Below are 14,138 nucleotides of genomic sequence, written 5' to 3'. Positions count from 1 at the left end.
AAACGTATGTGGTAATACACTTGGGGGGAACTAACAAGCAAGGAATTACACAATGAATAGAAAGACCTTGGAAAGTACTGAAGATCACAAGAGCTTGATGTGAATTTTAATGTGATGTTGGGAATGAGCATACATCCAACTGCTTGGAAACCATGACCCAATTCAATGTTGTTCAGGCAATTAGATCCCAAAGTCATGGCTTTTGCCCTTTGATGTAGAATCCTCAAAAGGGCTCACAGCTCTTCAGTGCTAGCAACGCCAGTGAGAATGTTGGCCATCGCAGACACTGTTCCAGTCTGAGGACCGATAAAAATGTTTCAGGCCCAGAATGTAGAAAAGTCACGTCAGGCTCACCAGCCTCAATATGGCAGATTTCAGCAAGGAGCATGGCAGCGGGAGTTAATTGCAAAAGGGAGCATTTCCACTTGGATAGCTGTAGTAACCATAGAATCCCTTGGACAATATGGAACAGGTGCATTAATTGGACACGTCAGGGCCTTAATTGAGCTAAGGCAGACAAGCCAACAGTGTTACTGTGGTGCTGGTAAAATACAAGCAGAGGCAGGAAAGAGACAGGTATAGCTCCTCATGTATTTCCACAAGAATCTACCCACTTGTCTTGCAGCACACTCCCAGGGTACAAGGATTGGGATGGGGTAGAATGGGCAGAGCAGGCTGGGGTGGTGTGATGGGCACGGTGGAGGAAGGGGACAGAGACTAAACTATTTTTCCTGCCAAGAGAATTTAGGACATGGGAGTGTAGTTGTTGAGCTCTATTTCATGGTGATCTGAAAGCATTTCTTTTAAACAAAATATAGCAGAAATTACAAACTGTGTTCCTAAAAAGAAATAAATGTTGTGTCAAGTGAAATTTTCAAGACTGGGAGTGTAGCAAATGACATGGATCAAAAGTGCACAAATGGATCAACCATGATCTAAAAGAATGACAAGTTGAAGGTCCAGATTGCTGATTCCTGTTCTTAGTCATAGAAAGCAACAGTCTGTAAAACTGAATGAAAATAACACAACATAAAATAAAAAATCAATGGCACTGAATAAAAATCAATTATCTGAGTCTGGTATAAGTTTGCACGTTCTCCCCGTGTCTGCGTGGGTTTCCTCCGGGTGCTCCGGTTTCCTCCCACAGTCCAAAGATGTGCGGGTCAGGTGAATTGGCCATGCTAAATTGCCCGTAGTGTTAGGTAAGGGGTAATGTAGGGGTATGGGTGGGTTTCGCTTCGGCGGGTCGGTGTGGACTTGTTGGGCCGAAGGGCCCGTTTCCACACTGTAAGTCTAATCTAAAAAAAAAAGTGAATTTTAATCGTTACTGAAACGAACAGTGCTAAAAACTGGTTAGCCAATTATTTTCTGTTGCATAATAAACAATATTAATTTATTTGCTTTGTCAAATAAATTGGAGTGTGCCTTAATATTTGTTGCTTTACTCGGTCTGTTCACTAACTCTTGAATGTCGGTTTCTATTAAATTCTATTTGACTGCTGTAACAACCTTGTCTGTGAGATCTGTGAAAACATTTTTTGATAATATGTTCCAAACTTAAGCAACTGCACATGGACTACTTTAAACTGGCCAGCTGGATCCTTACTTTTACCTCATCCTTATTTGGTATTGTTCTGCCTATTACCACAAAATGTCTTTTAAAATTCTAGTTAATTTGACATTATGCCCTTCTCCTATCGACACAGGAGTAGATGATTGAGTCATTCATGTATCCATCCACTAAAATTTATAATAGATATTTTAATGTTAGCTTCTTTTTATTCTAAACTGAGTGCGTTGGGAGCCAAACAGCTGTTGGCTTTTGTGTAAATCTCTGCATACTACTACCACTGTCATAGCTAAACCCTTGAAAAGACTTTAGCTGGCCTTTTGAAATGAATATCTTGAAAACTGTCAAGTTTATAAAGGAACTTTCAGCTGTTAGCCAATTTTATTTTCTTTGCTAGCTATGGTAGAAACTTGGCATGTTTGCCATCATGTGTGTTATTAAAACTCCTTTCAGTATTGAAGTTGGTTCAAATTCAAAGATATTTTAAAGCATTCAAGCCAAAACTTATCTGATAGTGGTATAAATAAGGACTGTATTAATGGCTCTATCTGTCCAAAGATCAGCAATCACTTGAATAACAATAACAAACAGAGTATACGTCACAGGCAGCATTGTGCTATGACAAATAATTATACAAATGAGGCTGGCTGGAAAATACCCCAGTAAGTAAACCCTTGATTACATGGATAATTCCAATGTAAAATATTCACTGTTGCTCACTTACTACATGAAATATTTGAGTTATTTTGAGAAGGTGAATTACATACATTTATATGATAATACATGACATGAAGATATAAAAAGTAATTGCAAAAACCTCGGGCCACAATATTGTATAATTATGATAGATTTTCAATCGTGTGAAAAAGACACTTTTATCGAACGTTTCTACAATATATCTAAAACAAATCTCTTCATTTCCCATTATAAACCAATGAAATGGAACATTTACTGTAGTTATTCTGATATGGGTGTCTACCACTGTCAAACAAATGTGAAGAAGTTAAAGAGAATGTCCAAAAGATTTACTAACGTAGTTCCAGTGATGAGACCCTTTAGTTACATGGGTAAAGTGATGAAGCTAAGAATGTTTTCGCTTGGAGAAGAGAAGATTAAGATATGATTTGGCAAATAAATGAATGTGAGGCCTACACAGAGTGATAGGGAAAAAGCATTCACATTGATGGAAAGTTCAAGGATGAGAAGATGTGGAGTTTAGCTAAATGGCAAAAGCTTCTAGGGAAGTGAGAAAAAAAATGTTTTTTGATACAGCAAACATAATTCAATGCGTAGAGTTCCAAGGAGAAGATGGGAGAATGGCACTAAGTAAAATGTTCATTCGTAGAGCCATGATGGGCCAAATGGTCTTCTTATGTGTTTTAATAATTCTGCGGATGCTGTGATTCTATGAAATAATTAGGACTGCACAGCCTGAGTGTTGTGGAAGCCTTCCTTCCAACCTAAGGTCAGAAGTAGGGATATTCACGAATGATTGCACAATGTTCAGAACCATGCACAACTTCACAAATACTGAAGCACTAAATGTTCTTGTTATACAAGTGTCAGGCAAAGATCAGCTTCAAAAAGGGAGAATCTAACCATCCTCTTTGATATTCAATATCATTATCATTTCTATGATAATACTTGCAATCACCATCCTGGGGTTACCAAAATTTAATTAGACCAGTTATGTCAATAATCTGGCTGTAGGAGACCAATAATTAGGAATGCTGTAAATAATAACTCACCTCCAATTTCCTCAAACCATGTTAACCACCTAAAAGGTAAAAATCAGAAGTATGGTTTCCACTTCCCTTGTTATGATCCCAACTAATGCTGTTACTGAACAAATCAGATCCCAGTCTGAAATCAGGCTTGGTAGTTTCTTTTGCATTTAATGATATAGTGTCTCACTGAAAATGTAAACATGCAATAATGCAGCTTTAGGTTTTAACAATAAAACAGAAGTTTATTATGCAAGGAAAGATAGATTAAACCAAACTACTTACATATACATCATTATGCTTGTTGAAACATTTCAAAACACACAGTAAAAATATAATCCCATTTATCTCAAAACATTATTTTAAGTCTTAAAATACTTTTTAAAAAGATTCTAAAACACTCCTTCACTGATCCTGAAACAACCTCTTCTTTTTCTTCCACAATAGAGAATTTCCTTCTTTATCACCTTCAGAGGTTTGATTTAATGCTAACTTCAACTTCCAGTCTGGAGATTCTGATAGCCTCTTCCTTGAAACTTCAGACGTCTGAGCTTAAAAATTCTCAGCTTCAAGCAATCCCTTCAGGTTTTTCTCAAACATTTCTGGTCTGGAATTACAACTAGGTTCCTTACTTTGACATAATCTAGTTTTGAACAAATCAAAATGATCTTCTTACTTTCTCATGAATAATTACTCTACACATCCATCTTCAGCTAAGAACCCCATAAAATTCCCCAAATTGAAACAAACAGAAAAAATTCTCTCTTGGAAATGTGTTTTCTGCCTAAGTTCAGAAACTTTCAAGTGAGGTGAGTATTAATGTTCTGCATGGTATATTTTGTCAACATCTAAACTCTTCTAATGTGAATAAAAAAAATTAGTTCTTGGAGGCTAGCTGTCTGAAATTGATTTTTTAAAAAAAATCACCATATGTATAGAAATATTTGAAAGTTCATCATTGAATTCTTTCAGACAGAGAGAAAATCTCACATGCCACTAATTCAAAATACAAAAACAAAATTCAAACATAAATGCTATTAAGATTTACATTGATTGCACACCATACATCACACCCTGGGTAAACACAATACCAACAACTTGCAAGAAAACCAAAACCATCCAAGGCAAACAGCCTCCTTGATTAACACCCCATATACCACTTCCCTGGAATGGCAGGAGTGAAGTCAAAAGAGAGACAGTCTAACTTTGAACTTTGTGACTTGGTAGTCAGTGGAGCTTAGAAGAATGATAGATGATCTCATAGAAAGCTATAAAATTCAACAGAACAAGGCACAGTAAACACAGGAAGGATCCTCCCAATGGCAGGGGGGTTCAGTCCAGGAGGTTGATATAGGTCTTAAGGCTAAAAGGATCAAAGACTATGGGAAGAAAGGAGGAATGGAATACTGAGTTGGATGAACAGCCATGATCCTATTGAATGACAGAACAATTTTAAAGTGCAAAATCCTGCCCCTATTTTCTATGCTTCCAGTAACATGGTCACACCACCTGGATATGTTGCCTGGACAGATCTGTTCCCTCCCCTTTCACCACAACTCTCTTGACTTTCCCTACACCCATTTTCTCCGCTGAGCCTCCGAGGCAGTTATTTCCCATGTCTAATATCACATCATAATCCTACATTCAATCCAATTCCAACATGCCCACTCTAGACCAGAGTGCATTTTATTGGCCCAGATATCCTGAAATAGGATTTCCAGCCCTGATTGAATTATGAACTACCTACTTGCAGTTAATGGTTTGGAGGGATATGGGCCAGGTGCTGGCAGGTGGGGCTGGATTGGATTGGGCTATCTGGTTGGCATGGACGGGTTGGACCGAAGGGTCTGTTTCCATGCTGTACATCTTTATGACTCTATGACTCTATGATCTGACATCTGTATTGAAAATTCCTGGAAAGGAGTCTCCTGGTACAGAGGTATTCAAGAATGCCTGAATCCAGGAGTGAAGAATATCTTCATAAAGCCACATCGTGTCTCAGGACAGTCAGGTGCTGTGTTCTGACACTTACATGACCAGCAGCACAGTCAGCTTCTTTGACAGTTGCTGTGAGTAGATAAGTACTGAACATAAGCATGTGTTTAAGGTGCCAGGAACATGAGATGGACAATGTGCCAAGTGGGTGAGGGGTGGACGGTGTCAGGTGGGTGAGGAGTGCATGGTGCCAGGTGAATAGGTTATTAGGTAAGTGAATATGAGAGTAGTATTGGACAGGTGGTCAGGTGGCTGGTGGGTTGGTGTCGGGCTTGGTTAGGTAAAATTGGTCATCGATGGGTTGGGTTTGGATGAGCGAGTTGTTGGGTCTAGGTCATGTTGAGTTGGTGGAATCTTGGGCCAGTGTCAAGTTTCATAGTAGGGTTGTAGGCTCAGGCCTATTTGGGGTGTGTTGGGCTAGGTTCAAACTGGGATGGGTCATGCCAGGCTCAGGTTGGAATTCTTTGGGGTGCATCAGGTCATGTTGCTCTAGGTTTGTGTGTCTTTGGGTTGTTGGGCCTGGATCAGGTTGGGCAGTGAGTTTTATTGGTTGAGTCTGGGTGGGTCAAGGGGTAGCTTCATGTTGATAGGAGTTGTTAGGCTGAGTCAGGGTCAGGGTCGTGATAGAGTCAGGTTGGGGGAGGTGTTGGGTCAGGCCAAGGGTTGTTGGGCTTGGTCCTGGTCAGTTTGGTGTCATGGGCAGATTCGAGTTCTGCAGGTGGAATACCAAGCTGGATTGAATCAGGATTGGATTGGGGTGTGAGTTCAGGTCAAGGAGGCATTGGGCCAGCATCGAGTTGGTGAAGTGGGTGGATGTTGGGCTTGCCAGGTGGGTGTTTGGGTAATGTTGGGGATGTTAGCTCAATGAGGTGGGTGTGTGGATGTTAAATCTTAGTGGTGGAGAAATGGGGTGAAGGAAATGGGGTTGGTTCATGTTGGTAGGGTATTGTCATGGGGCAGGTATAGAGTTATTGCAGTGTTTGTAGTCTGTCTAGTTGTCAATTTAATAGTTATCCAGGTGTTAGAATATGTTCTTAATTGTCTAACCTTCATTGGTTATCTGCTCAGCAGAAACTGAGCTGATTTCCTCTAATGTTTCCAACTTTAAGGAGCTATTTTGGAGTTTTCCAGATACAGGGGAATTATCCATTGAATGTTTGAATTTCTGAGGAAATTCTCATACAGTCTGAATGGTGTTGACACACAACTCCTGCATACACTGGCCCAGTGATTATCTGACCATTGAATACCTGGGGCAATTTATTCTTCATCACAGGATTCATAGTGGCCTACTATCTAATCTACCACTATGGACATGATGGTGGGATTATCTTCCATTTCCTACTGAGATGGTATGGCAGCTCAGTGGTTAGCTTGACTGCCTCACAATGCCAGGGACATGGGTTTGATTCCAGTCTTCGGTAACTGTGTGGATTTTACACATTCTCTCTGTGTCTGTGTGAGTTTCCTCCCATAGTCCAAAGATATACAGGCAATGTGGAAATGCAGGGTCATAGAGTTGGGGAATGGTTCTGGGTGGGATGCTCTTCAGAGGATCAGTGTAGACTTGATGGGTCAAATGGCCTGCTTCCACACTCGGGATTCTATGATTCTACTTGGGCACATTTCTGACTGATTCATTGTATATGGACTTCATAATTGCCAATATAATGTTGGTTCCCTCTCGGATATATGGTAAACTTCTATAAACACTGAAAGAATTGCGGATACTGGAAATCAGAAATAAAAGCAGAAATTGCTGGAAAAACTTGGGCCGAAGGGCCTGTTTCCATACTGTAGGGAATCTAATCTAATCTAAACTCAGCTGATCTGGCAGCATCTGTGGAGAGAAATCAGAGTTAACGTTTCAGGTCAAGTGAGCCTTCTTCAAAACTCAGTTCAGGCCCATTCAGAGGAAAAGTCACTGGCCCCGAAACGTTAACTCTGATTTCTCTCCACAGATGCTGCTAGATCTGCTGAGTTTTTCCAGCAATTTCTGTTTTTGTTTATGGTAGACTTCTGCTGTTTGGTGGTGGCCAGATGCAGAAAATCACAAAGAAGAGAGCAGACAACTGGTGATAAAATCTAACAAGTAAGAATGCATTCTAGCCACAGTAAAAAGGAAAAGGATATTTTGAATAATTTTAACAGTGTTGACTGAGAATATCTGATAACTGTCAAATTGTATTCACAATTAGAAGTGATATAGATATTGTTATGAACATGTGGGCATACTTTACCTTTAAGAAAGTTAAAAGCTGGCAGAACTACCTGTGAGTATTAAGTGTTCTCAACAAGATACAATGTAACATGTGATCCAGCAGTTAGTGAAGCTGGTTGCCTGGAGACAAAAACAGATTCAAAAAAGGCCAATCAGTTTAAATTATACCTCAAAAATACCAAACACCGATCCAGTTTGAATTTAATAAAGTGACAGTCTTAAAAGCCAATAACACAATCTGATGCTTTGGGAATATAAAACTGGGTAAAATTGAACAGTTGGGAGGAGAACTGCCATGAGACCAATAAATGTAGACTGCTAGTCAGACCTGTTTGAGAGGTACCTGACTAGAGAAGGAGTTTGCACAGAGCAAAAACATCAACACCGACCTGGAGAGCAAATCTGCAAAGAGAGGTTTCGAAAGGTGGCTGGTTTTGAAATTTGAATTTTTCAGTAAATCTTAATGGAGGGTTTCATTGGACTAGTTTTATAGAAGGGAAAGTAAAAGGTAGGTTTGCGGAAGGAATTGTAAATACTTGTTAATTAATTATTCTCTGTTATACATTAAGAACGAAAGTGGTTAAATTTTACTTTCAATAGTTCTTGGCCTCTCGGATTTTCACAGATTACTACACGGGATATATGTTTTCTGTGTTGCTGGTTTTAAATTAAGCAGGAGGGTTTACCCATGTTGTAACAATGTGCTATAGTATTAACATTGGTACTCTACTGTCCTTTAACTTGACGACAAAAAGTATCTTAGGGTAAATAAGGATATCGTTGTTCTGTCAACTTGGATACAGAGTCAAAAAGTATGGTGCTGGAAAAGCACAGCAGGTCAGGCAGCATCCAAAGAGCAGGGGAGTCAACGTTTTGAGCATAAACTCTTCATTAGGAATATGTTGAAACATTGCCTCTCCTGCCCTTTGGATGCTGCCTGACCTACAGTGCTTTTCCAGCACCACATGTTTTGATTCTGATCTCCAGCACCTGCAGTCCTCATTTTCTCCAACTTGGATACATACAAACAAAACTTGGGAACTAAACATTTACAGTGCCGCACCTTAACCTTTGATATGCTGATCCCCTTAGCTATGGTCCGAATCAGTTTTAGTTCTGTTGTCAGCAGACAAACTCCATTTGTCACTCAGTAATCACAAATGTCTATTTTAACCCACATTAAATTAGTGTTGATGAATTTAAGACATGATGAATCCCTACAGAAATGTAAGCTTTTACACTGGCATAATGTAGACACAAGACACATTAAGGAAAATACAACCATAAAATATAGTATCAAGTATCACCAAGTGTCAAGTGACAATTGGTATATTCTTCATAAATTCTCAGAAAATTGCACATTAAACCACGCGTCTTCAATATACTTTCACTCAAATTCAATTCTTCAGTAACTTAGAGGAATTGCATTGTTGAGAAGGAAGCTCTGGAGATGGATTAATACAAGCTAATTTTCAAAACTGAAGTTATTTCAGACCATGGTCGTGCTATATTACTGCAAGTTAAAGATAGTTTATAGGTAAAAACAATGACTGCAGATGCTGGAAACCAGATTCTGGATTAGTGGTGCTGGAAAAGCACAGCAGTTCAGGCAGCATCCGAGGAGCAGTAAAATCGACGTTTCGGGCAAAAGATCTTTATCAGGAATCGTAGATAGTTTATAGCCTAGTTACCGAGAGAAAAGTGAAATATTTTCATGAAAAGGTGCATAACAGTACTCATTGGGCCAACATGGTGAAGATTCTAGTTCTCATGAAATGCATGAGTCTTTTTCATATGTCTATTACAAAGGGGATTGAGCTTTTTTTTGGGACTGTATTGGTAAAAACAGAGTCATTGGCGAAGAAGTTTCTGTAGGAGTAACTGAGAGCTCAGGGAGTAAAGTTAAAGATCCCTTTGCAGTAAAGAGGGACAAAAATTACAATAATGGTGCAAAGACTAGACTGAGAAAGAAAGAAACATCACTTCCAATTTGAATAGGTTAAATAAGGCATGGCAAAGGGCAGAAAATTAATTGATAAAGAGACTGTAGTATGGGAAAAATGGTACGGTTTATTTAGAGTCATAGAGCCATACAGCTGTACAGCATGGAAACAGATCCTATAGTCCAACTCATCCATGCTAACCAGATATCTTCAATAAATCTAGTACCATTTGATAGCATCTAGCCCATAGTAGGTGGCACGGTGGCACGCACTACTGCCTCACAGCGCCAGAGACCCAGGTTCAATTCCTGCCTCAGGTGACTGATTGTGTGGAGTTTGCACATTCTCCATGTGTCTGTGTGGGTCTGCTCCGGTTTCCTCCCACAGTCCAACGATGTGCAGGCCAGGTGAATTGGCCATGCTAAATTGCCTGTAGTGTTAGGTGTATGGGTGGGTTGCACTTCGGCAGGTTGGTGTGGACTTGTTGGGCCGAAGGGCCTGTTTCCCACATTGTACGTAATCTAATCAAATCCTTCTAAACACTTCCTTTTCACCTATCCATCCAAATGCCTACTAAATGTTTTAATTATACCAGCCTGTACCACTTCCTCTGGCAGTTATTTCCATATATGCACCACCCTCTATGTGAAAAATTGACCCTTAAGTCTCTTTAAAATCGTTCCCCTCTCACTGTAAACCTATGCCCTCTAGTTTTGAACTCCACCACCTCAGGGAATTGACCTTGTCTAATTACCCTATCCATGCCCCTCCATGAGGTCACCCCTTAGCCTCTGATGCTCCATCGAAAAAAGCCCCAGCCTATTCAGCCTCTCCCTATAGCTCAAACCCTCCAACCCTGGTAATATCCTCGTAAATATTTTCTGAACCCTTTCAAGTTTCACATCATCCTTCCTGTAGGAGGAAGACTAGAATTGCATACAATATTCCAAAAGCAGCCTAACCAATGTCCTGTACAGCTACAACATTTAAGATGACAAAACAGAAAATTTAAAAGATTTGAATAAATGGTCTAACAGAACAAAAAATAAAAACCTTAAAACTTTTAGAAAATTGGGAAGCATAATTTAAACGGTAATTTCAGTCAGAATATTGACTACCATCATATTGTTGAAGTTTAACTAAGAAAATGTGTAAGGGACAGACATTTTGTTTTAAACCTTGGTAGGTAGGAAAATAGCCAGATTGCCTATGAGTAAGCAAAAAAAAATTCAACTTGACTGCAAAAGGTTGAAGACATCTAGAAGGTGAGAAATTGCTATTTTGATTATTAAAACATGGGCAGGTGGATTCATGCAGTGGGAGAGGGATTCCCTGAGATTCTTGTAGAGAGAGGAGGAAAACTTCTTCAAGGCAGGCATCCTTGCAAGAGCATTCGCAGTAGGGTTAAAATCAACTCGGTAAAAACAATGACTGCAGATGCTGGAAACCAGATTCTGGATTAAAGTGGTGCTGGAAAAGCACAGCAGTTCAGGCAGCATCCGAGGAGTAGGAAAATCCAGCGTTTCGGGCAAAAGCCTTTCTTCAGGATCCAGCACCACTCTAATCCAGATGGATTCATGTGGGGATACAGTAATGCTAATTCACACATTTACTTGAAAGAACAACAGAGTCATAGTGAGTCAATTTTGGTTTACGAGGAACTCTACTCATGGCAAAATTGGTAGACATTCTCATGGGCAGAATAGAAAATCCAATCGAATGATGCCTTAGGAATGTCAAAGGTTTGGATTTGTAACTGGATTAGACAAACCTATACACACTTGTCATATGACCACAGCAAACAACTAGAGCACAATTAAGCAATCTTACAGCACAAAGTCATAAACAAGGCTGCAGCAATGGCTACAAAATATCCTAAATGAATTTGCACCAAATAATATTTAAACGCAGATGAAATAGAACTTTTTTACAGTCTTTTACCAGTTCATTCCTTAATGTTTAAAGATGAAATGTGTAATGGTAGAAAGCAAAGTGAGGTACATTATTGCCCTAGCATGTGCCAACATAGATGAAACAAAACACTTCCTGTGATAGTCAAGTGCAAGAAGCCAGTTGCATTGTGACTGAGAGGATACTGTCGAGGCAAGCAAAACCACTTGCTGGACTGTCAGCATTTTAGGGCACGGATCAGAAAAGTGGACAAAATCTATCAATGGAAGATAATGAAGATTTTTATCCTGATGACCCTGAAGTGCCTGGTGAAAGTTACAATACTCACTCACCTTTTGACCCAGCTGAGATGCTCTGGGGTTTTGCTCTGCTGCACCAAACAGGAAAAACATTTTCAACTGCATTAATGAACGATCCAAAGTCTAAGCAGAAAGAAGATTGTTAGGTTTTGCAGAGCTAACTCCAGAGCCACCAACTTTTACTGTACAAGGTCAGACCTTTCTAAGATGTGAACAAGTTTGAAAAACAAATAATTTTTCACATGTTTACAGCAATGCTGCATTTATATTTGCTGTTTCTTTTTCTGACAGCACTTGTGTGGCTAGCTTGATTCTCCACTTAATAGGAATTTGTGAGTGGGCCCTCTGTTATTTTGCTTATTGCAATTTTATTGTAACAAAATACAGCTTTCTAAGTTAACCGATTTTCAAGCCTTATTGGAAGAAATCCATGGAGTGTTGCTTTAGTGGGGATTTTAACAGCTTTCATTAAAATGTCTCATGACAATATAATATACAGTTTAAACTTTTGAGGAGACTTTAAGACAGCAGAAGTTTTACTGCGTTGATTCAGTACAAGAACATGGTTTGAAACAGCATACACTGAAAACAATGTTAAAGTAATAAGAATCAACAAGCACATTAAGAAGGAATGGATACAGAATTAATACTTTCAAAAAGATTTAATGTCAAAGATAGGTCTAACAGAATACTGGAATGGATTTCTTAGAGAAAACATTTTTGACATGCAGAATCACTTCGAATCAAACACTAAATTAAAAGAGTCAGGAAGAATTGCATGAGATTCCAATATGGCCAGAAGTGAAATTTTGCTCTGAAAAAGGGTCACTGGATCTGAAATGTCAACTCTGCTTTCTCTCCACAGATGCTGCCAGATCTCCTGAGTTTTTCCACTAATTTCTGTTTTTACTTAGGATTTCCACCATCCGTACTTATTTGGTTTTTTGACATTCCATTCCCCTCACGGTCTTACATAATTATGCGTAATTGTCAATACCACTTGCACATATTATGCAATAAACTGCCTCTTGTTATGTAAGACGATTGTCTCTTCTTGTTAAGATTCACCATTTGTCTATCCTCCACTGCTGATAATTAGATAGGTCTTTTGTCTCAGCATAGACAAGAAGATGGGTGGCAGACTATATCTCAGTCACCTGCAGCCCGATACAACTGAAGCATCCTTTCAACTTTTACTCTATCCTTCAGTTTCAATAAGATTTTTTTTGATTCTTCTAAATCTCAATGGATGTAAGTCCAAAAGCTTAACTTTTGGTGAGAAAATAGCCCCTTCATCTTACAAATCAGCCCAGCCAGTGAATCTTCTCTGAATGTTTTCCAACGTATAAGGAGACTAAAACAGTGCACAATCCTTCAGATGTGTTCTAACTAAGGCCCTGTTCTAATATTTCCCTACTTCCCTTCGAGATATGGATGAGACCAGAGTGTAATATTATTTAGGTTAGGACTCTTTATTTAAAGCAGAGTACACATGCAGTTTAGAGAAGTAAACTTGGAAGCAGATTAGAGAAGACAGACTTGGCCGACTCCTGAGATGATGGAATTGTCTTATGAGGAATATTGAGCAGCTTGGGCATATATCTGTTTGTGTATAGAAAATGAGAGGTGATGTGAAAGAAACATGTATAATTCTGAGAGACGTTGACGGGATACATGCCAAGAGAATGTTTCCTTTGGTGGTGAGGGGAGTCTAGAAACAACAGTTTTAAGTTTTCTCTCCTGTTTGAGACTGAGAGGACGAGCAATTTTGTCTTTTAGATGCCATTAGTCTATGGAATTCTCAGCCATGGAGAGCTGTGCCGGCAGAGTCATTGGATATGAGTTGATCTGGTTTTATTATTGTCACATGTAGCAAGATACAGTGAAAAGTTTTGTTTTACATGCGATCCAGTCAAATCATACTTTACATAAGTACATCAGGATAATAGAATTAAATGCAAAATATTGTGTTACGGTTACAGAGAAAATCCAAAGAAAGATCAGCTTTAATACATTAGAGATCCATTCATAAATCTGATAATCAGCAGTGAAGATACATCCAACGCTGAGTCAGGTTAGGGTTAGGATTATGAGGGTAGGTAGCAAAATAGAGTTCGGCCACAATTAGATCATTCTTGAATTTATTGAATACTGGAATGGGTTCAAGCAGCTGAATTATCATGCATTCTTACATCTGTTTCTTTAGATCTGATGATTTAAAGTGCATTAGTTTAGTTCCTGGGGCACTGCTAATATTTAATAATTTATCATGTTTACTGTTGGATTTCAAAAGCCTATTCATCTTTCTTTTGCAGCACGGGGTTAATATTTTGGAATGAATTGGTGAAGGCCCATTTGATTCATTCAAAACATTGTTGGCTACCTCTTTCCTCTGAAATTGTCCTTAGTACAAATATTGGGTTTGCTTTAATCAGTAGGGAGTTGTGTCACCTAATGTTTGATAAACAAATTTAT

Source organism: Hemiscyllium ocellatum, chromosome 1 (assembly GCF_020745735.1).
Source record: "Hemiscyllium ocellatum isolate sHemOce1 chromosome 1, sHemOce1.pat.X.cur, whole genome shotgun sequence".
Taxonomy (NCBI): Eukaryota; Metazoa; Chordata; class Chondrichthyes; order Orectolobiformes; family Hemiscylliidae; genus Hemiscyllium; species Hemiscyllium ocellatum.
This window is presented reverse-complemented; position numbering follows the sequence as displayed.